Consider the following 22,351-nt stretch of genomic DNA (forward strand, 5'->3'; position numbering starts at 1 on the left):
ATTGAGAGAATTTAAGCAAAATTATATTAATAAATAAAGACGAATTATTTAGAACAAATAAACATCCGTCTTGTTACTAAAACTTTCCTTCTTTTGTAATTTTTAGTTCTCGGACAGGCTGTAATTGAATCCAATATTAAATTTGGTCATTAATTTTACGGAATTAATTGAAATAAATCAATTCAAAACGTCTCTTAAATGACTCATAATCGAAGTATAACACTTTTTATTTAAAAGGGCGTGTTCGACTACAGGTGGACACACCTAAAAAATTGAAAACTTTGAAGCCGTTTTTTTTTTGACAATTTGGTTTTTGGATAGGTGTAAATGAACTTAAAAAATCAAACAAAAATTAATGCATACATATATATCAGAGACCTGCATGGCTCACTGTTTTCTTGAGTTGTTCATACGCTAAATTTCTTGCTCACATTCAGTCAATTGAACCAAAATATTTGGTCAAGTGCAGTCAGCTCATGCAGGCGAACGCGTAGTTCAGCTCAGTCAACACGTATGATCTAATGTCTTCGGCTCAAATCTAATCATTGAACAAAAAGCAGCATTGAATGAAATTAGCATCGGCCTTTGCGTTCAAACGATCAAACTTGTTCAAAGAAGTAATTGTCATTATTGTAAATAGCACATGTTCGAGCAAACGAGCGTTGACGTACAATGTACTCTGTAAATTGCGTTTCGTATTTGAAAGGATTAGTTAGTTTCAGCAATGTTTCCTTATTTACATTATTTTCTTTCGTGTTTTATTATAAGTTTTAAGAAAAAAAAAACAAATATGAAAATATAGTGTTTTTGCTTTAAAATTTTGCTTTTACTTTGCTATCGTTAGTTACAAGCAAAAACTCATGCGGGATCATACGTGTTCAAACCGGCTCATTTGGCTCTATAGCCCTTTTATTCTTGCTCAAAAAAATGAATGTATAGCCGAACGAGCAAATACCCGAAACGGCTGCTATGAAGACGATTGGTGATAACATCGGAGAGCTAAAACGCAGCACATGATTTGATTGAGCTGAAATAAACAATGACAATAACTTATTTGAACAAGTGAAGCATATGAATGTTTTACACTGAGCCGGTGCAGTTCTCTGATATATATGTATATTTTTCGGTATACGATTATAGGAAATTACGCTTTATGCTCACAAGTGCGAAAACCTTGACCTCACAAAATATTGTAAAATTTTGCATTTCGATAAAATTTAATTTATTTCTCAAGTCATAAAATGCATTAATGTAAACAAGGAAAGTATCTAAAAGGTAAATAATAATAAAATGCAGATATGCTTGTTTATATTTTTTCTTCATACAATTATCATGCGAGTACATACATACATACATGATAAGAGGCACATACATTCACATATACCTTTGACATACTTATGCATGTATGTCGGTTGCACATATTTATGAGCATTATGTAGCTCAAATTGTAATACTCATAGCTCATCGCCAACCTAACCCAGTGCCCTAATTCAGTTGCGTACAGCGCACACCCGGCTTCTCGGCTGTCAAGCTGTTGTCGGCATTCTTTCTATGCGCTCGTATCGCATTTGGATGTTTTTACCGCCTTTTAATTAGGGTACCTGTGTATGTATGTAATTTGAGCACACAAAGCGAATAAGCTAATATACCTTCTGCCAAAAAAGTACCATTATTTGGCTAATAAATCGCAAAATCGGGGCGAATTGATAAAGGGGAAGTTCCTAGAGCAACTGACTTGTTGTTTTTCTTGCGATTTGTTTATTTGGATGTCAGGCGGATCTGTTTTTCTTCTTGCTTTGCTTGTTTGTTTACATTCTAATTGAAATTTTAGACATTCATCAAATTGCAAAAACAATGGAATTTCGTTTTTCGTCTAATCTTCTCTTTGAGACGACGCATAACACCCAGATAATATTCTATATTTACCGTCTGGCCATTGTTTTACTTTTTGAATTTCGTCAACCCTTTAAACGTGATTTTTTTTTAATTCTCAGTCTTCTTCTGCTTGATTGGCGCGGTAACCGCTTAACCGATTTCGGCCGAGTTTAACAAAGCGCACTAGCCGTTTCTTTCTCGTGCTAACCGACGCCAGTTGGATATACCAAGTGAAGCCAAGTCCTTTTCTATCTGTTCTTTCTAACGCAAGGATGGCCTCCACCTTTTCTTCTGTTAACCATCAGCTGGTACCGCATTCTTTCAGAACTGGTGCGTTTGTTCCCATTCGGACGACATGACCCAGCCAGCAAAACCGCTAAATATTTATTCGCTGCGCTATGTCTATCCCGTCGTAAAGCTCATACAGCTCATCGTTCCATCGTCTGCGATATTCGCCGTAGCCAAGTGACGCCTCATCGGATATTCTCATCGTCCAAGCTTCTGCGCCAGGACGGGCATGATGAGTGCCTTGTCGAATGTTAGATTTTGATTGACTACTTAGTCCAAAGTGGCACTTGTTGGCAAGAGAGATTTTCCATTCGATTTCAAGGCTGACATTGTTATCGGTGTTAATGCTGGTTCCTAGATAAACGAAGTCTTCTACTACTTCAAAATTATAACGGTCAATAGTGAGGTACACGAGGGCGCTCTCGTCAATACTTGGCTATTTTTTGACAGAATATGTATATACATAAGAGATTATAAATATGTTATTGCCCTAATAAATACGCTGATAAATAATTTTCCGCGATTATGTTATGATTTTTGCCAAGTTTTTTCTATATAGCAAAATATTTATGGCGCACAGCTGTTTGGATTCACAAGCGAAGTTGCCAATGGAGCGAATTTTTGGTTCACATTCGTAGTAAGCCATATAAAGAGCACACACAATAGCTGACTTGCTATATACTTATTTCTATGTATGGTATAAAAAATAATAATCTTGTGTTTAGAGATAAAATCTAGGAAGTAAAAAAAAAAAACAGTAATAAACTTATTTATAAGGAAAGTAGTTTGAAAAGTTATTAATTTTTTGGCTTAATCGTCATAGAAAATATTGATTAATCACCTTAATAAAAACTCAATAATATTTCATTTACAGTAGAAATACTACTAAAACAGTTTTCCGATTCAAAAAATTAAATGTTTAATTATATTTCTAAATTACTTCAGCTGCTTGTGAAGACAAGCTAAAAATACGTTCACATATGCATTAATTACCAATAAATCCACAAAATCAATCCACCCGTTCACATATAGCAGATTACCTACAAAATTGACAACCAGCTGTCAATACTGTTGTGAAAGGTTTTTCTTTATAGAAATTACTTTGGTGGAATATTTTGGTATTCTTTAATTATTGTATTATTAGGTTAAGTTAGGTTATGGTGGTGGTTGGTCTGCATGTCCAGCTCACTTAGACCTTACAGGTCCGTTGTGATACCACTTTGCTACACGGAAACCCATTACCTTCCTTCGTGGAACCATTTTGCGGCTCTTATGAAACGTAGTATTGATCCCAACCTCACGGCAGACAGCTCTGTAAGAGAATTAAAAAAGTATTTACCTAGACAACCTGTTCTGATTTTAGCTAGGGCTAGACAATTGCAAAGGAAGTGCTCAACTGTTTCTTCCTCTTCCTCATATCTGCAACTTCTGCAATATTCATGAGAGAAAACTCCTAGTCTCGAGGAATGCCTGCCAAATAGCCAGTGACCGATTAAACAAGCCACGACCTTTGAAATAGTATCTCTTGAGAGACTAAGCAATTCCTTTGTTCTTTTCTTGTTTATTTGCGGCCATAGTAGCCTAGCTGTTAGACACGTATCTTCATTTCTCCATGACTTATTGGCCTCTTGGATAATGTGGTTTATATTACTAGTTTGCTCGTGGCCATGGATATTCCAATGGTACTTTTATCACCCAGCAGTTGAAGAGCAGTACCTTTTCTGGCTAGCTCATCAGCTTTACAGTTTCCCTCAATATCTCTGTGCACCGGAACCCAAATAAGGCTGACCTTGAATATGACACTAATATCATTTAGGGCTGCCCAGCATTCCTGTGCAACCTTCGATCTTAGTATAGACGCATAGCCCAGTTCGGAATATTTTACTACAATTTCCTGTCACTATTCCCTTAAAGAGGTTGAGCGAGCCATTCTATAAAGCTCTGCTCCACTCGAGCTGGTTGAATTATATTTTTGACATTGTTGACATTTTATTGCACCCTGGGTAATGTATTTTAAAGCAAAAGTAGATTTTTTGGAATTAAAACTTTCATTAATGGGAATTCAACATGCAAAAAAATTAAATTTTTTTCTATGTACTAAAGCAAAGTTAATTAAAGTGAGGTATAAATTAACCCTTTCGTAGTTAGAAAAAGTTGCAGTAATCGGTAGAATATTTCAAATCAGTTATTAGATCAGAGGCCGCTAATCTTACTCGTGCGAGCAGTACACTTAATATACCTACAAGAATTATACAAACTCTGAAATGATTGCGCCCATCAGAGAGCGCGTGACGTCACATTAGCTGAGTTGTGCAGTGTTGCCAACCATTTGCTCTTCACAATAATTTTAGTGCTTTTTTATACCCGAAATGCCAAACTTTTTAAGTTTGGTGTTTGTTCCTTTTTTTATTTAAAGCTGCCCAAAGTAGATATAAGTTAAAAAAACTTATTAAACAAAAGAATGTTAAAAAAGGTCACTCTGAGAAGATTTTAGTGCTAATGAAAATATGTTGATTCTTATAAAATCTGATATTTGAAAGCGCAAATTTAATTTTTTGCTCCTTTTAAGGTTATGCGAGAATATTAAATCTTCTTCTCCCAACTCTTTTCATCATTGAACATCTTTTTACGCATTTTAAAAAGCGTTTGAATTTGTTGAATGCGAATTAAAACCATAGTTTTTCCGGTCCTCAATCCTTAGTGGGACTTAGGGCATCAAGAGGTGTATTCATAGTAAAAATAAGCGAACAAAGACCCGAAAATACTGAAGAAACCATAATGACATTTTTACCAAAAAAAGAGAATCTTATCTTGTTACAAACGTCGACAACGAACCAACTCCATTTGTTACGATAGCTGGAAGGACGTAAATGTTATATTCTGAAAAATAATGAAATTTCGGGACTTACAAGTGGTCCGGTATTGAACGCTTTAGTTAGAACTCAAATGTTTAAAAGTATTTCCAATAATTATATTATACATATCCCCCAACCAACCATAATTAAGCGTTAATTGACAAATATTTATTTTTGTATTGAGTTAACAATTTTTAATTACAATAATTGAGCAAATGCTTGCCAAAACTGCATCTACATATGTACGTACATACGAGTAGTATTTACAGATTCATTTGTCAAATTATTTCGGTAGACGTACCTATGTCCAACTGTTTGTTCACTTGTCTCCGCATACAATAACATATAAGTTCATATCGCCATTCGACCGGCTGTCTGCCTATCCGGTAATTCGTCTACTTGTTAATTGGCATTTTGACACATTTGACATATTCACGGCTCTCTCGTTGTTGGAATGCACGCAACCATAGCTCGTTGTTTGCATGTATTGATTTAATTAAGATAGAGCGTCGAAGAGCTACATATTTACATTGAACGAAGAACCTTTGTACGAACACTTGTCTGCCACTCTGTCGGTGGCTGCATTTGTCTAACGAGCACAATCAGTGATTTGATTTTATTTGAAGTTAATTTGTGTTTTATGAATAAAAATTGCATATAAATTTGCAATTTCTGCATTTCAAAAAATATCCAAGTGAGCCACATAGATAAGATGGATGCTTTCAGTGGCTGTGATGATTTTGATTTTATTTTGCATTCAAATGGCGGCGCTTTGTTTGACCCATTAAGCGTTGATGAGATCCAATTTTTTACGCTTTTGGCATTTATTTATATAAAAAATTCAATGCTACTTATAAAGAAAATAAAAGCGTAAGCCGGTTAACGCACAGATATTTACATTGACGGAATACATTAGGCCGGGTCTACCATGCAAAAGGGGAAAAACAAAAAAAATAAAAAAACACACTTCATTTGAAAAGTTATATGGAAAGCATCTCGAAATAAAAAATAAAATAAAACATTTTTTTAACCAACTTCAAGTAGAAGGAAAGAACCAGACAGGTGGAAAAAAATTAGAGGATGACGACCAACAGTGACTATTTACGTTCGTATTAACCACTTCCGGCTACTGATAAATTTCACCAGATGCGTGATATTTAAGGGGTTACATACGTCCAGCAGGGCCAAAAACGCGTTAAAAGAAAAACTGTTTTTAGAAGGGATAACAATAGAAATAAATATAAAAAAAATGTATACATTGTTTATTAGTACTTAAATATTAAAAAAAATTATTTTAATTTTTCTTGACAAAAATTAGTATATAAAAAATCACGTGACCCAAAGTACAATGAAAAAAGTTGCTCCACGGTATGTAAAAAAAAAATTTGTAAAATAAAGTTATAGTTTGTCGAGCCGAATTTTTGAATTTCGAGTTTAAAGTTTCAAGTGCATTTTGCTCGAGGCAGTCGGGCAGTTATGATACATTTTCTACCATATCTTTGGTTCTATGGGGAATTTTTAAATCGAATTCCACAGAAATATGATTAAAACTATAAAGAATAATATATATATAAATGTATTAGAAACAACTTTTTCTTAATTTTGGTGTTTCACCGAGATTCGAACCGACGTTCTCTCTGTGAATTCCGAATGGTAGTCACGCACCAACCCATTCGGCTCCGGCGGTCGCCAAAGAATAATAATCTGTAATCGATTTTTTGAAAATTCTGGACGTATGTAACCCCTTAATACCGCAATATCCGCAGGTGTAGCGAAAAAGTGTGAGCCCAGATGTCTAACCATTTGCCCGACGAGAGAAGAAGGTACTGAAATAATTCCACCTCGCCTTTCAGATAGCTTCACCACAAAGGGCTGCAAGCTATCCCAGGTCTCACCGCATGAACTCCTAACGGACAAGGTCCGGTAAGGATACCCACCAAATTCGGGAGCTGCGACTTTGTCCCTCGATCCCCTCCGATCTGCGCGTGGCCAGAAGGATCTCGCCAGTTTGCACGTTTGTGCATTAGCCCCGCGCGCTGAGTTGACACGTGGCCCATTTCTCCATAGGCACAAGTTTTCAAGGGAACCCCAATCCCTACATTTTGTGATGAAACCTAAAAAATTAAGCAATTGAATTAAGAATTTTAATAAAACCCGATTTAGGCAAAAGAAAGTCTAGTTGATATGAATTGTATACTGCAATGAAATAGGGTTGGAATGAATGACCGAAGTGCTCGAGAAATAGATGCTTCTTTTTTTCTTTTTTTGAACTGTTAAAGTACAATTTTATACAGAACAGTGTGTAAATATAAGACAACATTTCGTTAACTAACTCGCTGTATTTATTTTACGGACTTCATTGTTTATTGTTTCATTATTGAACTGGGATACCTACATCAGTCTATTTGAACAAATAGATTGCTGAGAATCCATCTTGATGTAGCTACATAACTTAAGTCGTACTTTGTTAATGACGATACAGACGATTTTCCAAGTTTTTCTCCAGATATTGATTATCAGCTTTATTTCAGTTCTTGAAACCCATCTTCCGTAGATATTGCCAAGGGAATATTAGCCCTTGATACCTCCGTATCCCGTAATCCCTCCTCCGTCCGACGTGGATGTTTTCTCTGCTGAGCTATTGAAAAACTGTCCAGACTTTATTCGGTCCCTCAAAATTACTTTTAACAAGCTAGCGCTACTAAAAATGACTATATCTCAAGAATGATAAAAAAATCCTGACGAACAGCTAGGCCCATCTCCAAACTTTCGACTGTTTCTAAACTATTCGAGTTTGTTATTTATGAAAAAATATATTTTGCTATCTACGGAACTCGATGCTAATAGGCTGAGCGAGATACAGAGACGGCTTGGTGACGATATTTTAAAGAAGTGGGGTTCAAAAAAATACTCTGATTATATGAAGAGGTCATAATAGATCTTTCAGGCCTCAGTGCTAAATCGACCCATAATAATAATATTTGTTTATAAACTGAATTGAACACTTGTTGCATTGATGTTTAGAGCTTTTTAGGGCTGATACTAGGAACTCTAATTTGAAAATTAAAAAAAAAGCCATTGATTTAGAGTGGTAGAACTATACGTATAGGACTTCACGGCATCAAATTCCAAGTTATGACAACCAAATTATTTTCGCCGCTTTTACGGTGGTTCAAAAACGTTTTTCTTTGTTTCACATAAGCCTTCAAATTGTGGTGGTTTATTGCACCATTTTCCACCCGCTCTAATATACACATAATACATTCAAATATATGTATACATATATGAACGAGTATGTATGTGCATATGCATTATTGCCTACATTACCTTTAAATATTTTCAGCTCGTTTAATTAATTAAGATCATAAAACTAAGATTTTAATTAGATAAGTGATAAAATCCAGCAATGCCAGCAAATCTACTGTTAATACTAATACACTGCGTGTGCCCGTGCATATATATGTACATATGTATGTATGTACATCTGTGTACACAGCCAATATTTTATTTGTATATAAATTCGCTTGTCAAATTAAAACAATGTGAAGGTCAAACAAATAAAGTAAAACTAAAATTAATTACAATGCAGCACTACCAAAGCTCTAAATAAAAGTTACTTTTTAATAATACAATAAGAATTTAAAAAATATAACTTAACAGTCCCAGATTTAGTTTGGGAATTTTGCTATTTTAATTAATAATAAAAAAACCGAATTTTTGGAATTTTTAGAAAAAACACTCAATTTAAATAAATAAAAAAATAAACGAACTTTTAGTAATTATTTTAGAAATTACATTGAATAATGTATTCATAAATTACACTGAATTTAAATAAATGAAAAAAAAAATAAAAAAAACGAATTTTTAGTATTTTATAGAATTTTTAGAAATTACACTAAATTTAAAATAAATAAAAAATCGGAATTTTTAGTATTTTATAGAATTTTTAGAAATTACACTGAATTTAAAATGAATAAAAAAATACGAAGTTTTAGTATTTTATAGAATTTTTAGAAATTACTCTGAATTTAAATAAAAAAAAAAATACGGATTTTCAGAAATTATAAGTACTGAATTTTTTTTTTATACTGAATTTAAATAGATAAAAAGATACGAATTTTTAGTATTTTATAGACCTTTTAGAAATTACGATGAATTTAAATAGATAAAAAATAAACAAAAAATACGAATTTTTAGTTTACTATAGAATTTTTAGAAATTACGCTGAATTTAAAATAAATAGAAAATAAGAAATACGAATTTTTAGTATTTTATAGAATTTTTAGAAGCTGCACTGAATTTAAAATAAATAAAAAATAAGAAATACGAAGTTTTAGTATTTTATAGAATTTTTAGAAATTACACTGAATTTAAAATAAATAAAAAATAAAAAATCGGAATTTTTAGTATTTTATAGAATTTTTAGAAATTACACTGAATTTAAAATGAATAAAAAAATACGAAGTTTAAGTATTTTATAGAATTTTTAGAAATTACTCTGAATTTAAATAAATAAAAAAATAAAAAAATACGAATTTTCAGAAATTATAGTGAATTTTAATAGAAAAAAATTAAAAAAATAAAAATACGAATTTGTAGTATTTTATAGAATTTTTAGAAATTACTCTGAATTTAAATAAATAAAAAAAATAAAAAAATACGAGTTTTCAGAAATTATACTGAATTTAAATATATAAAAAAATAAAAAAATACGAATTTTTGGTTTACTATAGGATTTTTAGAAAATACTCTCAATTTAAATAAATAAAAAAAAATAAAAATTACGAATTTTCAGAAATTATACTGAATTTAAATAGATAAAAAAAATACGAATTTTTAGTTTACTATAGAATTTTTAGCAATTAAACTGAATTTAAATAGATAAAAAAGAAACATAAAAATACAAATTTTTAGTTTATTATAAAATTTGTATAAATTTCGCTAACTTTAAATAAATAAAAAATGAATTCAAAAAATTACATTTGTCAGAAGTGGGATTCGAACCCACGCCTACAGAGTAGACTGCGACCTGAACGCAGCGCCTTAGACCACTCGGCCATCCTGACATGTGTGAAAAGTTGGCAAAATGCCCTATAAAAGCGAACGTACGATGACTGGATATGAGTCACAATTGTTTTTTATTCTGTGTACACCAACAAAATACATATGTATGTGCCAGCAATGTATTGAACAGCCGAAAAAAATTATTTTCGTTTAAAAAGAGATTCTTTTTTCAACTCATCGTAGTTTTGTATTTGCAGAAGACATGAATAAAATGCAAGAATTATAGATATTAGACCTTATTTAATTTCATTCGAACTAAGATGCGGTAATTTTTCAAAACTCTTAGAAAATATTCCATCATATGCAAAATTAATCACTCTATCGAAAGTATTTCAATTGTGAAAGTATGGTGTGGTACGTCAATTATATTTGACACTTGTAAGCTAGACAGCTGCAGTATACAAACAGACGAGCCATGGATGCATGTTTTTTGTTTAATTTTGCGCCGTTATACATATGTGTATTAGAGTGGGCCGAAATTTTTTTTTTTCTAGGATCGAATTCTAATAGTGCGGAAATGTTGCACTGTCAGACTAATAAAGTGTGTGCCAAATTTCAGCTCAATCGAGCGATATCTTCTGTCGCCAGCAGAGGCCTCAAATTTTGAAATTTCAGTTTAAATTCTGAACAATTTTAACTTTTTTGAAAATACTATTTGTTATCATACCTGTATATAAATACAAATTGTATATGAGAAGGCCCACCGAAACAATTTAATTCACTACACTCCACTCTGTTTGTTTGATCAAGCGATACGTTTATGGAGCTCCCAGTAGCTCGTCCTTATACTGCGAGTTGAATTGAAGTTACAGCAATTACTTTGTTTATTTTTTCTTCCGCTTTATTCGAAAGATATTGTTTCGTATAAAAGCGTTTAATTATAATCTTTTATTAAAAGTTTATATGACGACAAGGGCATTAACCTAATCTTCGCCACACGTTTAATTGCCCATTGTTTGGAAGTCCTAAAGATTTGCCAGATCATCAACTACCAAGTTATGAAGATGTAATGAGATGTGGGTTTTTTCAAAGACGGGAACTGGGAGTAGAGTCAGGAGGAAACAGAGAGCCGGCTTTTTCGATCATAGCCAGACAAGTTGCCAAGTTGAAAAAACGTGCTGATGAATTTAAGGCGAATGCTTCCCGACTTTTTGATATTTCAGCTTGTAAGTGTTAAGATTTAATGACTTGCTCATGTCCAAGAGGTCATGTATAGGCCATCGGAATAGTGGACATACCTGAAACAAAGAAACTTATAGAAAGACAACGACGCCGCGATGAGAGCAAATTACTAATAAAAAATTCTGTGGTTCAGAAAACTGTCCCTCTTGCTCTACGTTCGGCTGCAATATATCGGAAGTGAATGATGTTTTAAGTATGCGGAAGTGACACTCGGGATGGATTCATTCGGTGTACTTTAGCATCCCGTCAAACTATGTCTCAGTCTGACAATAAAGCACAATACTCCCTCTGATTTGATAAATATGAAATTAACTATTGGTTTACGTTTAAAAAACGCAGAGTTTCTTGAAATACTTTTTATTTTATAATTTTTTATCAATATTACAAAATGTGGACAAAAAGAAAGAAACTTTGGTAAACATGAAATCAATTATTGCTTTAAGTTTAAAAACCGCAGTGTTTTCTTGAAGTACCTTTCACTTTATTATTTTTTTACAATATTACAAAACATGAAAAAAAGACCAAAATCAGTTAAAAAAAAAAAAAAATAAATAAAATAAAAAACAATATAAATTAAAAAAAAAAAAATTAAAATTAAAAAATAAATTAAATTAAATTAAAAAAAAGAGGAACCCAAAGTGCAGCAATCTCCACGTGGTGGGTTCTGGGCTACAAAAGTATTTATGTACTCGTATTTTCGCAATAGAAAGTAGGCAAAAAGCTGCACAATCTATAACGTTTTATTATTATTTTATAGTGTACAGGTACTTAATCTTGGATAAATTTATGTCTAATTAGTTTATAGTCTTTATTTTTGGTATGAGATGTGCTCCGGAATGTATGCATAGAGAAAAAAAGTAGGCCTCTGCTGGCGACAGAAGATATCGTTCGATTGGGCTGAAATTTGGCAAACACTTTATTAGTTTAACAGTGCAACATTTCCGCACGGAGAAATTGCATCCTAGAAAAAAAATTTTTTTCGGCCCACTCTAATGTGCATGTAGGTATGCATATGTTAACGTGTACTTTTTAGTGACGAATATTAAATTTGTTAGAAAGTATTCGAAACTCATATTTTATGTAGGGGAGCAGCAATATTTTGGCTGATATCCAGAGTGTTCTTAAATTATGAAGCTGACACTTCTCCAATCTACCGAATGCTGCTGTTACCAGCCACAGAGAAGATAAAGACCCCAGTCGCTTAATCGTTGCTGACTATGTCGAAATACGACCGCAAAGCATCAAAGCTATGAGAGCCAATAATTAAAATATGAGCAATCCAAATATGGCGGCTATGCTGAAAATGCATGCCTACCAATTGAAACTTAAGTGTGTTTGTGCCCAAACTATAAAAGGGGTGATCCTGGAATATGCGAAATTTACGAGATTGTACTCCTTTTGTATGAAAGAGTAAAGAACCTCGTCCATGAACTAATTGAATTTTATTAGTGTGGATTTAGTTATGATAAATCTACCAACGAGTAGTTATTCGCATAGGAGTTGACTTTATTTCGGTTTCCATTCTGTTTTCTTTCTTTTTCTTATTTATCCAATAGACGATGTGTGGCAATGATGGAAGGTGAGTATTTGGGACCTCTCATTGGGGTGACACGAGATAACATTTTAGGGTCTCCACTCTTAGTACTATTTATTTATGATATTAGTACTTGTTTTTCGTTTGCCAATTTTCTTCAATATGCTGATGATTTCTTGATATTGGTTTATTGCTCAATGTTTTTTTGTTTCGTTTGCTTGTGCAGTAATTCTGTCATCTCTTTAAATCTATCAAGAAATGTTTTCGCGTTACTTTCGTCAAAACGCAAAATGTTTTTCAATCGACTTTTAGTTTTGCTAGCAAGTAGAGCACTCAGACAACATTAAGTCCATTGCATGGTACTCGGGTTCCCTTTTTAATTTTCCTTAAATCTGCCCAACCTCCGAAGAAATCTGAGCACATGTTGCAGTACCAAGGAGCCAGATGGTCGCTTCTTAACACATCTCTGCCAAATTCTCAAGCCTAATTCAAGCGAAGGCCGGGCAGACCCACAAAAAGTAGTCTGAGATGATGGACCACATGCTGGGCAGAGTGCACTGTCTGAGATGTCTACCTTTTCCATGTGCTGCACCCATAGAAATTGGTTGTCCAACCAGCAGTCTGCAGTCCCTTCTGCTTAAGGGGTTGCACGGGTTTCGTGGGTTCAAAAAATCTATTTTTTGACGTGATAACGTCTTACCTATAATTCGATTTAGCCGGCTGCACGCACGAAAAAATGTGTCGTTATCTTGCTCAGGCGGCGTTACCTTGCTTGAACTGCAAGTGAGAGCGCGGAACGGACGACAAAGAGGTACAATCATGGTAATGAACCATTTCTCTGTTGAGAATAGGACGATGATAGGAAAAGTCGGGAATGAAAGGGAGTATTTCGAGTGTAATGTGTCTTGAAAAAGTCAAATCGATGATGTTGCCTCTTAGTGTTCTTGACTTATTAACGTCTGATCTTTCATGAATTTGATAAATGTTTCGTAATTGTTCACGTTTGTGTAAATGTAACTTTATCAATTCCATTGCGATTCCATTTACCTCCTTCTCTATATCCATACAAAATATCCATCAAACAAATAAAATTAAAATTTTCTTTTGAAAAATGCAACCATTATATCAGTATTTTCTTATGACGTTGTCACGTTAAACTATCGTCAGTAAACCGACTTTACAGACAACCTCTTTTTTGGCTTATTAATTTCTACAAGATCTCAAGAATATTATCCTCAATTTTCAAGTCGAACTGAATAATAATAGTTTCGGAGATACAGCCTTTGGAAGGTGTGCGCTCCAATCCACTTTTATTGTTACTCAAAACGTTAAACGCGTTTTTCTCGGAACCGTGTTTTCAAAGTCGGTTGTCAAATGTTCTCGAAAACTACTCAACCGATCTTGATGAAATTTCACACAGACATCTCGAACGCAATTTACTCGTGCTTGAACGAAGGATTTTTTTTTGACTTACAACTATTTAAAAAAAAATAAAATGTCAAGCAAATTTGACCGAAATTTTCCTTTTTTTGGAAAAATGTCATCCAAAATTCCAATTTTTACTTTTTTTCTGTCCTTCGTTCAAACACGAGTTTATGGTGTTAACTAAAACACTTATTTTTGTTTTTTCATTTTCGATGATCCTGTCAGGAGTTGTGCTGACAACGCGGACACACCTTTTTTTCGAGGGGTCACCGGAAATGACGTCACAATAGATGAGTTTTAATTTTTTTCTTTTTTGAAAATTCCAGAAATTATTCTATAAATATTTATCTATAAGGCAGAAAAAAGTTTGAATTAAATAAATAATTTTTTACATAGAAAAAAAAAAAATTGAAAATAGGCCTTTTTTACCCGACGAAACCCATGCTACCCCTTAATGACTGAAGGATCTACGAAAGTCGGTAGGGCTTGACAGATAACATCAGTTTTGTCCATTTGCTGCCTCTCTCAGCCTGCCAGACTCGCTTGTAGTTTGAAGTAATCCGTTTGCTAACCGTGGCTTTGATGGCTGTTGAAGAGAGTTGCAGAACGGCCTCCGGGCTAAAGAAGACCAAAGCCTCAAAGCCCCTCCTAGCTAAAGATTTAGAGATCTCGTTACCCGCGATATCCACGTTTCCCGGGACCCATGTTAACTTCAGGATATTATGTCTACCGACATAGTTCAGCCTGGATTTACAGAAATCAACTACCCTTCAAGTGGAAGTGAAGGGCTGTCTAAGGTCACGAGCGCACCTTTGCTGTCGCTGCAGACACATACAATTCTGCCTCTCCATCTATTTTCCACAACAAAGTTTATTGCTTTTGGAACAGCATACACCTCCGCTTGAAACAAAGATGCATACATTTCAATGTGTGGTTTTGTACCGCTGTATTCCACGTAGACACCACCACGCTGTATTCCACCACCAATGATCGGTCCAGGAGCCATCCGTGAAAATGCGAAAAAAATTTGTATCTTCATTTAACGGTCACATTAACTTTGTCTTATCTACTTCTTACTCTATATTTTTACTATTACTTAGCTCAAAGTTCTCAGACCTTTAAGCTCTTAAAATACTGTTAACTTCCTTTGCTCGCTCTAGATTATAATATGCGAATATAAGAATATTCATGTCTCTCACTCATGCCGACGAGTTCGGCCATTTTGAATGTTCAGCTTATTGTTGGCAGCTGCTTTGCTTGCACGTGTTTCGGCTCGTCTTCGATTTTTACCTATTCAAAAAGATGGATTAAAGAACCTGTGTAAAATTTTGTGTGAAAAATGAAATTAAGTGCGCGGATGCAATCCGAATGTTGACTGTGTCATACGGAGAAGCTACTTTGGACCAAAGCAACGTTTATCGGTGGTACAAAATGTTCTCAGAAGGCCGAGAAGATGTGAACGACGAAAAGCGTGCTGGCCGCCCGAGCGCTTCAACAACAGACGAAAAAATTGATGAAGTGAAGAAAATTATCGTTAGAGAAATTGCCTAGACATATCGATTGGCTCGTGCCATTTCATTTTTTTCAATGATTTGGGCATGAGACGGGTCGCCGCAAAATTCGTACCAAAACTGCTCAATTTCGACCAAAAGGAGCATCGCATGAACATTGCTAATGAGATGTTGGACTCTGTCCGCGACAACCCAAATTTGCTCCAGAGGGTCATAACTGGTGATGAATCGTGGGTTTATGGTTATGATGTGGAAACCAAAGCTCAATCATCTCAATGGAAGCTGCCGCACGAACTAAGACTGAAAAAAGCGCGCCAAGTTCGGTCGTACAAGTTTTGCTTACCGTTTTCTTCGATTGCAGGGGCGTTGTGCATCATGAGTTCTTGCGACAGGATAAAACGGTCACTAAGGAATATTACCTGCAAGCTATGCTCAATTTGGATGAAGCAATCCGCCAGAAACGCCCGGATTTGTGGAAGAACGAAAATTGGCTCTTGCATCACGATAACGCCCCTGCTCACACATCGTTGCTTGTGCGCGACTTTTTGCCCAAAAACAACACACTAATGATGCCACAGCCACCGTATTCCCCAGATCTGGCCACCTGTGACTTTTTGTTGTTCCCGAAACTGAAGAGGCACATGAAAGGACGACGCTACGCTACGATTGACGAGATAAAGACGGCATAGAAGGAGGAGCTGAACAAGATAAAAAATAATGATTTTTTGAAGTACTTCGAAGATTGAAAAAAACGTTGGCACAAGTGCATAATATCTCATGGGGACTACTTTCAAGGGGACAAAATATATTAGATATTAATGAATAAATAAATAATTTTTGAAAAAACACAAAATTCGCGATATTTTTTGAACACACCTCGTATGTTGAGAAATTTAACAGAAACCCATCTCTGCCGCGGAGCGTTCACTGTCATATCTCTACTACAACTCGACGCAACACTTACCCAATTCACTTAAATTGATTAACACGAATTATGCGCGTAATGCTCCTATTGGCCGTACGCTTAGAAAATTAAATGAGGTTTCGAGCGCTATTTTGCTTGACTTTTTGTGGAATTATATGCATTTTCATATTCAGTTTGTAATTTGTTTAATTATCTTTCAGACTTGAAACTAATAAATAAAATATATATTAAAAAATTTATAAATCCACCATGCCCATTTTCTTAAATCCTAAAATGTTGTCGCAAACAAAGATATTTAAATAAAGAATTTAAAAAAAGTTTAATTAGATATCACACAAAATGGGACCTACATTAGTACGAAAAACGTGTTAATTTGCAAGTACAGTGCCACCTCGATAATCCAGACAGCCATTAGCCAGAGGCCGTTAGGAAATGTCCGGATTAAAGATGATGAATGGCAGCATTAAGATTAGCAAAATAGTTTTAAGAATTATATTTTACTAAAAAAATTTAGCTTTCATGAAATTCAAAGCAAAAAATAAAGTAAAAAGTGAAATAAATTCGATTACGGGTTTTTTAACTCTTTGCGCACGGATTTATTTGGGAGAATATTTTTTGGATGCTTAGGTTATTATGTAAAATTCTCTGGACTTTGCACCGACCGATTACCATCTTTTCCGCTCCCTGTCAAACCATATGATGGGCGTTCGATAACAAAGAGGTCATTAAAAACTGGCTAAAAACTTCTTTCACACCAGACCAGGCGATGTTTGGCGGAACGGGGTCAACAAATTGGTCGAGGGGTGGGAAGAGATTATAAACAGTAACGACGAATATATACCTAAATGATTAACTTATGGATATAATTAATGTTTTTTGTTTAAATAAACGTCTTCGGTAAAAACGCTACGAACTTATTTCCCAACCTAATATCCAGTCTGTGTCAGAAGAAAATAACCGGTTTTTTTTCTTGTAACTTCAAGATATATGTCCTGTTTTTTGCTGCTTAATAGTCCCACTCAAGGTCTACGACGCCAGTGCTAACTCAGGTTAGCGTCGTTCGAAACTTTCCCGTAAACGCAACGAAACAAAAATGAGTGAGAAGTATGCGAAGTGTTTCGAGGCGGTATTTTTGGGGAAACAAGAAAGTGGCGTCACAGTAATGGATTGGCCTTCCCAGCCCCCAGACGCCAACCCCATTTAAAATGTGTAGGGAATAATGAAAACGCATCTTTTCCGAAAGCCAGTCCCCGATTTAAAGCAACTGCTGCGTCAAGTTCACAAATTCTGGTCCTCTTTGTCGACGAGCTACGCCGAAAAGCTGGTTCAAAGCATGAAGAAGATGCCTGGCTATACTCGACAACGATGAAAACTGCACGGCTTATTGAGTAATTGCGACTCGTGGTTTTGTCCATACTTTCATGTAAAAAAAATTTAAATATATATCTTTTATACTTCATGAATAGACGCGGTTCTTGTTTTTCTGACACAGACTATGTATGTTAAGGGGTTAATATACAAGGTGGCGCAAAATCAATCATGCGATTTTGTTCGTAAAAATTATAAATCTTCCTATAGAAATTGGTAACTCCTAAGACCCTCAAGCTATAAGGTACACTGTATTCAAAGTTTTGGCAAGTAAAAGGGTAGTTGGTCAAGCAGGAAAGGAGAGAAGTGACAGAAAGAAAGAGATAGAATAGAATAGTGCCAGAAACAGAGGTAGCGAATAAGTGAGAATTTTCCAGATTATGTGGTAAATTTTAAAATATCCTCCAGTTTGACAGAACGAATTTTACTCATTCCCATGGCATTAGAACCCAAAATTCGTAGGCTTGTTCTAGCAAAGGCAGGACACTCTAAGCAAAAAAAGTTAATGTCATTCTCAATGACTCCAATTGTGGTCACATGTTGACCACATAGGTTGTGTCCTGTAATTGTACCGACCATTAACCGAATATCTTTTCTTCTAAGTTTTAGAAGAAAGTTCGAACAAAACGATTATTTATTCAATTTCATGTCCGGCTTGTAGCAGTGCTCGGATTACGGAGGTAGCACTGTATGGCTAACACACACATACGCACTATTGTATTAAACATATTACTCGTGTTCGCGGGCGTGTCTTGCCACTATCGCAACGTCAGCATTGCACACTGCCAATGACAATTAATCAAGTGACGCGCGGTCACGCACTACAACGACTGTGTTTGTTCACCGCCAAATGGCATGCGCGCGGTTGGTGTGTGCGAATTAGATTTTTGTGTTTTACTCGTATTAAATGATAAATGTGAAAAATTTAGTGAATAACAAGTAAGGAAGTGCTGTATTCGGTTCGGACCGAACTTTCTATGCTCGCCTATATTTTAATAAAAAATAAGTTTTCTTGCTTTTTTGATAAATAGTAAAAAATGATAATATGAAAGACGAGCCCTAAATGAAATAAAGAACTGAGTTGCCCGCAGAAGTGAATGGCAATCGATATTGACTTTGCACAAAAGATTGAGATAGAGTTTAGTTTTTCTGCTTTTGAGGGACTTTAGGTTAATTAAAAGGAGAAGGGTGCCTCAGAGGGGGGGAGAGAGAGGGTAGTATCTCTACTTTTGAGAGACTTTAGGTTAATTAAAAGGAGAAGGGTGCCTCAGAGGGGGAGAGATAGAGGGTAGTCTCTTTACTTTTGAGAGACTTTAGGTTAATTAAAAGGAGAAGAGATACCTCAGGGGTTGATGGGAACAGATTTAAGGCAAGTTGAAGGGAACTAATGGCACACTTAAGGAAGATTTTCTGAATACGCTCTGAATTTGGGCTGCCTCTGGATTTTTGGAATCAATGAGTGTGTAGAGTTATAGTTTGTATTATCAGAGGGAAAGACGGAACTTTAATTCCAAGACATAAATTTGTGTGTGTTATCCGATTTCAATATTAACATAAGTATGTCAGATCTAAATGAGGTGGGGAGAGTTTCATAAGTTTTCTTAAAAATAGGTGCCATACCGCCAATTCTTCAACTTTTTTCTTTTTTGGGTTTATAACGAAACGAAACGTTACGAAATTATATTATAGTAATTTTGCTGCGTTCTTTTCTTTTTCAAGAATTGTCGTTATATAGGGTTTTCCAATAACAGGTGGTATTGGTGAATGGATTGCGCTATCGAGAGATGATTTTTTATGGCCGGAATTGGATGGTATTTATCTGGGCAACGTTTATTTTCTTATTTTCAACGTGCCATACAAGCAACGAAACCATTGATCTTTTACGGGAAAAGTTTCCGGACCGTGTTATTTCTCGAAGAGGTGATCACAATTGGCCAAAGAGATCTTGTGATTTAACATCTTGTGACTTTTTTCTTTGGGGTCACGTGAAAGCGAAGGCCTACGCCAACAGCCCAGGGTCGATTCAAGACCTCAAAGATGGAATTCGTGAGGCTATCGAGGACATAAGGCAGCCTCTTTGCGAATCGGTTATGGAAAATTTCATGAAAAGGACCATATGTCCTGTAAGCGTGGTCGTGGTGGTCATTTGCCTGATTTTGCCTTATTTTTCACTATTAACGGCATACCTTCCTCTTTATAATGAAACAAACATATTATCATTTATATTAAAAAATAGCATTTTTCTTTGAATATCAAAATAACATCTCTGTTTGGTAAACCCTATACTTGAAGTGGACCTGGTTATTGATCGATTTCGCCCATTTTCCATACCAGCATACTTTGGATGAAGCGTAATATATGTACCAGTTTTCATAGAATTATCTTATACTAGTTTTTCCTCGTGCTATCGGGCGCCCGAGAGGATGAACAGACATGGCTAAATCGACTCCTCTCATTTATCTATTACCGCTTTCGATTCACCATTACGCTGCTCGCAAGAGAACCTCAGCTGCGTACCAGCGAAAAATTTGTATGTGGTAGGAACAACAATTTAGCGATGATTAAGAGGTCCCGGTGGTCTAAAGCTCGAAAATTTATTCAGGAAGTTTTTTTCTTTAAATTTTTAGGCTTTTTATTTAACTTATTTTACATACAAACATGAACAAAATTTTTAATTTTAGTAATTTTAAAAATGGCGCTGAAGTTGACTCTCCCGAAAAGGTGGACTTGGACGGTGTTACCCATTTTGGCTCTTCTAGTTATCTGCAACACAAAAACCAAAAAAAATTACTAATCAGTATGACTTTAGCCGTGCCCCGTGCTAGAATAAATAAAAAAACAAATTGTACGAAATGGCGCAGTTTTGAATTTGACACTCTAAAAATTGGGGGTTTTTCAGTTTTGTAATAAAAAAATACGAAATAATTCGAACAATAATATGATTCTACATAGTACGAGTGATAGCTATTGATACATATTACATTTACAACATATTAAAATTTCAAACGATTCGGTGGAATAGTTTTTTTTTTTGACAACTCCAGGCCGAAAAAAGTAGTTTTGAGATAAATGAGTTTAAAGTCTTGAGAGTGGCGGCGTGACGAATCTGACTCTACCTGCTAAAACGGCTGTAGAATGGAAAATACTTGGAATATCCTTTCAAAAATTTTACAGTATATTCTTAAAATTCGATTATTTGAAAACTCTAGACCACCGGGACCCCTTAGGCGACTTTGCTAATAACCGCTTAGCTGAAAATAATAATAATAATAAATAGGGATACTTTTTCATTATATTGTATATACTTTCAATCGGGATGCTTTGAGAAGCAATGGAGTTATATAACAGTTTGTCGAAACAAAAATAATGCAGTGCTGCCAAATCATACGCAAGGATGGATTCAAGTGAACGTTTTTTTTATTGTATTCACTACTTGCTAGATGGCTGGTGAAACGATTACTCGATTACTTTATACTGTTGCATAACACCGTTATGAGAAGAAAGTTATAACAAATGATATCAGCATTGCGCACAAGTACTCACGGGTATACAAAATAAATGGCGCTACTAAATTGAAAGTATTTATTTAGCGACCAAAAATTTCAGTAACTCAACTGAAGCATATTAAGTGATATTGAATTAGGCTTTCGCAGAGAGACGAAAACGTGAGGTTTGAGAGAAATTGCCAAAACAATAACAAGAAAAAAATCGTGTATGAGCTGTTACAATTGACATGCAAATACTTACAAATACCCTACTTATTTGTATGCACTGGGAGTGCTCTAGGCTGTATGCAGTATGTTTGTTCTCATAACGGAATTAACGGAATTGATATACTTAGATAAAGGTATAAATATGTATGTAGATATAAAAAAATATAGATGATGATTTCTGTGCCCTGGGGAGCCTAGACGAGAAAGACGCAGGTAGATTCGGCAGCCATTGGTCTCAAATAGACGAATTTCATTTGCAAAATGAGTGTTCTGTAGAAAATATAAACTGAATTTAAGGCTTTATTAAGCAAAACTGCCGTATTTTAGTGTGAAAAAATTCTCTTTCTGCCGCATACCTCTCGAAAAAAGGGGGCACTCTACTGAGTAAGGATGCCATCTCAGGGGCTTTTTCACTGCTGCGTATTTTGTTTGGGCCCAGAAGGTAAGTCTTGGGTCCAGTCTCATACCTAGGTACTTTTTAACCTTTTTTGTGGTTAACGTTGGGTGGTTTGAGTGGTGATTCTTCCAGAATGCAACTAGCGCTTCCGCACCATTTTATTGCCACATCCTTGTTACCAACTTGTTTACCAGTTATTTACGGCATGACTATA

The 22,351-nt window shown here is 34.9% G+C and overlaps 1 protein-coding gene and 1 non-coding gene across 2 annotated transcripts in view; one reads left to right on the forward strand and one right to left on the reverse strand.

The window, feature by feature from the left end:
- The window catches only part of LOC129240718 (myb-like protein A), an 87,984-nt gene that overhangs the window by 47,896 nt on the left and 17,737 nt on the right, over positions 1 to 22,351 (forward strand). The window lies entirely within an intron of this gene.
- On the reverse strand, positions 10,002 to 10,084 carry Trnal-cag (transfer RNA leucine (anticodon CAG)). The gene has a single exon. It is a non-coding gene; the product is annotated as a tRNA-Leu (tRNA).

The sequence above is a fragment of the Anastrepha obliqua genome, chromosome 3 (genome assembly GCF_027943255.1).
Source record: "Anastrepha obliqua isolate idAnaObli1 chromosome 3, idAnaObli1_1.0, whole genome shotgun sequence".
Lineage (NCBI taxonomy): Eukaryota > Metazoa > Arthropoda > Insecta > Diptera > Tephritidae > Anastrepha > Anastrepha obliqua.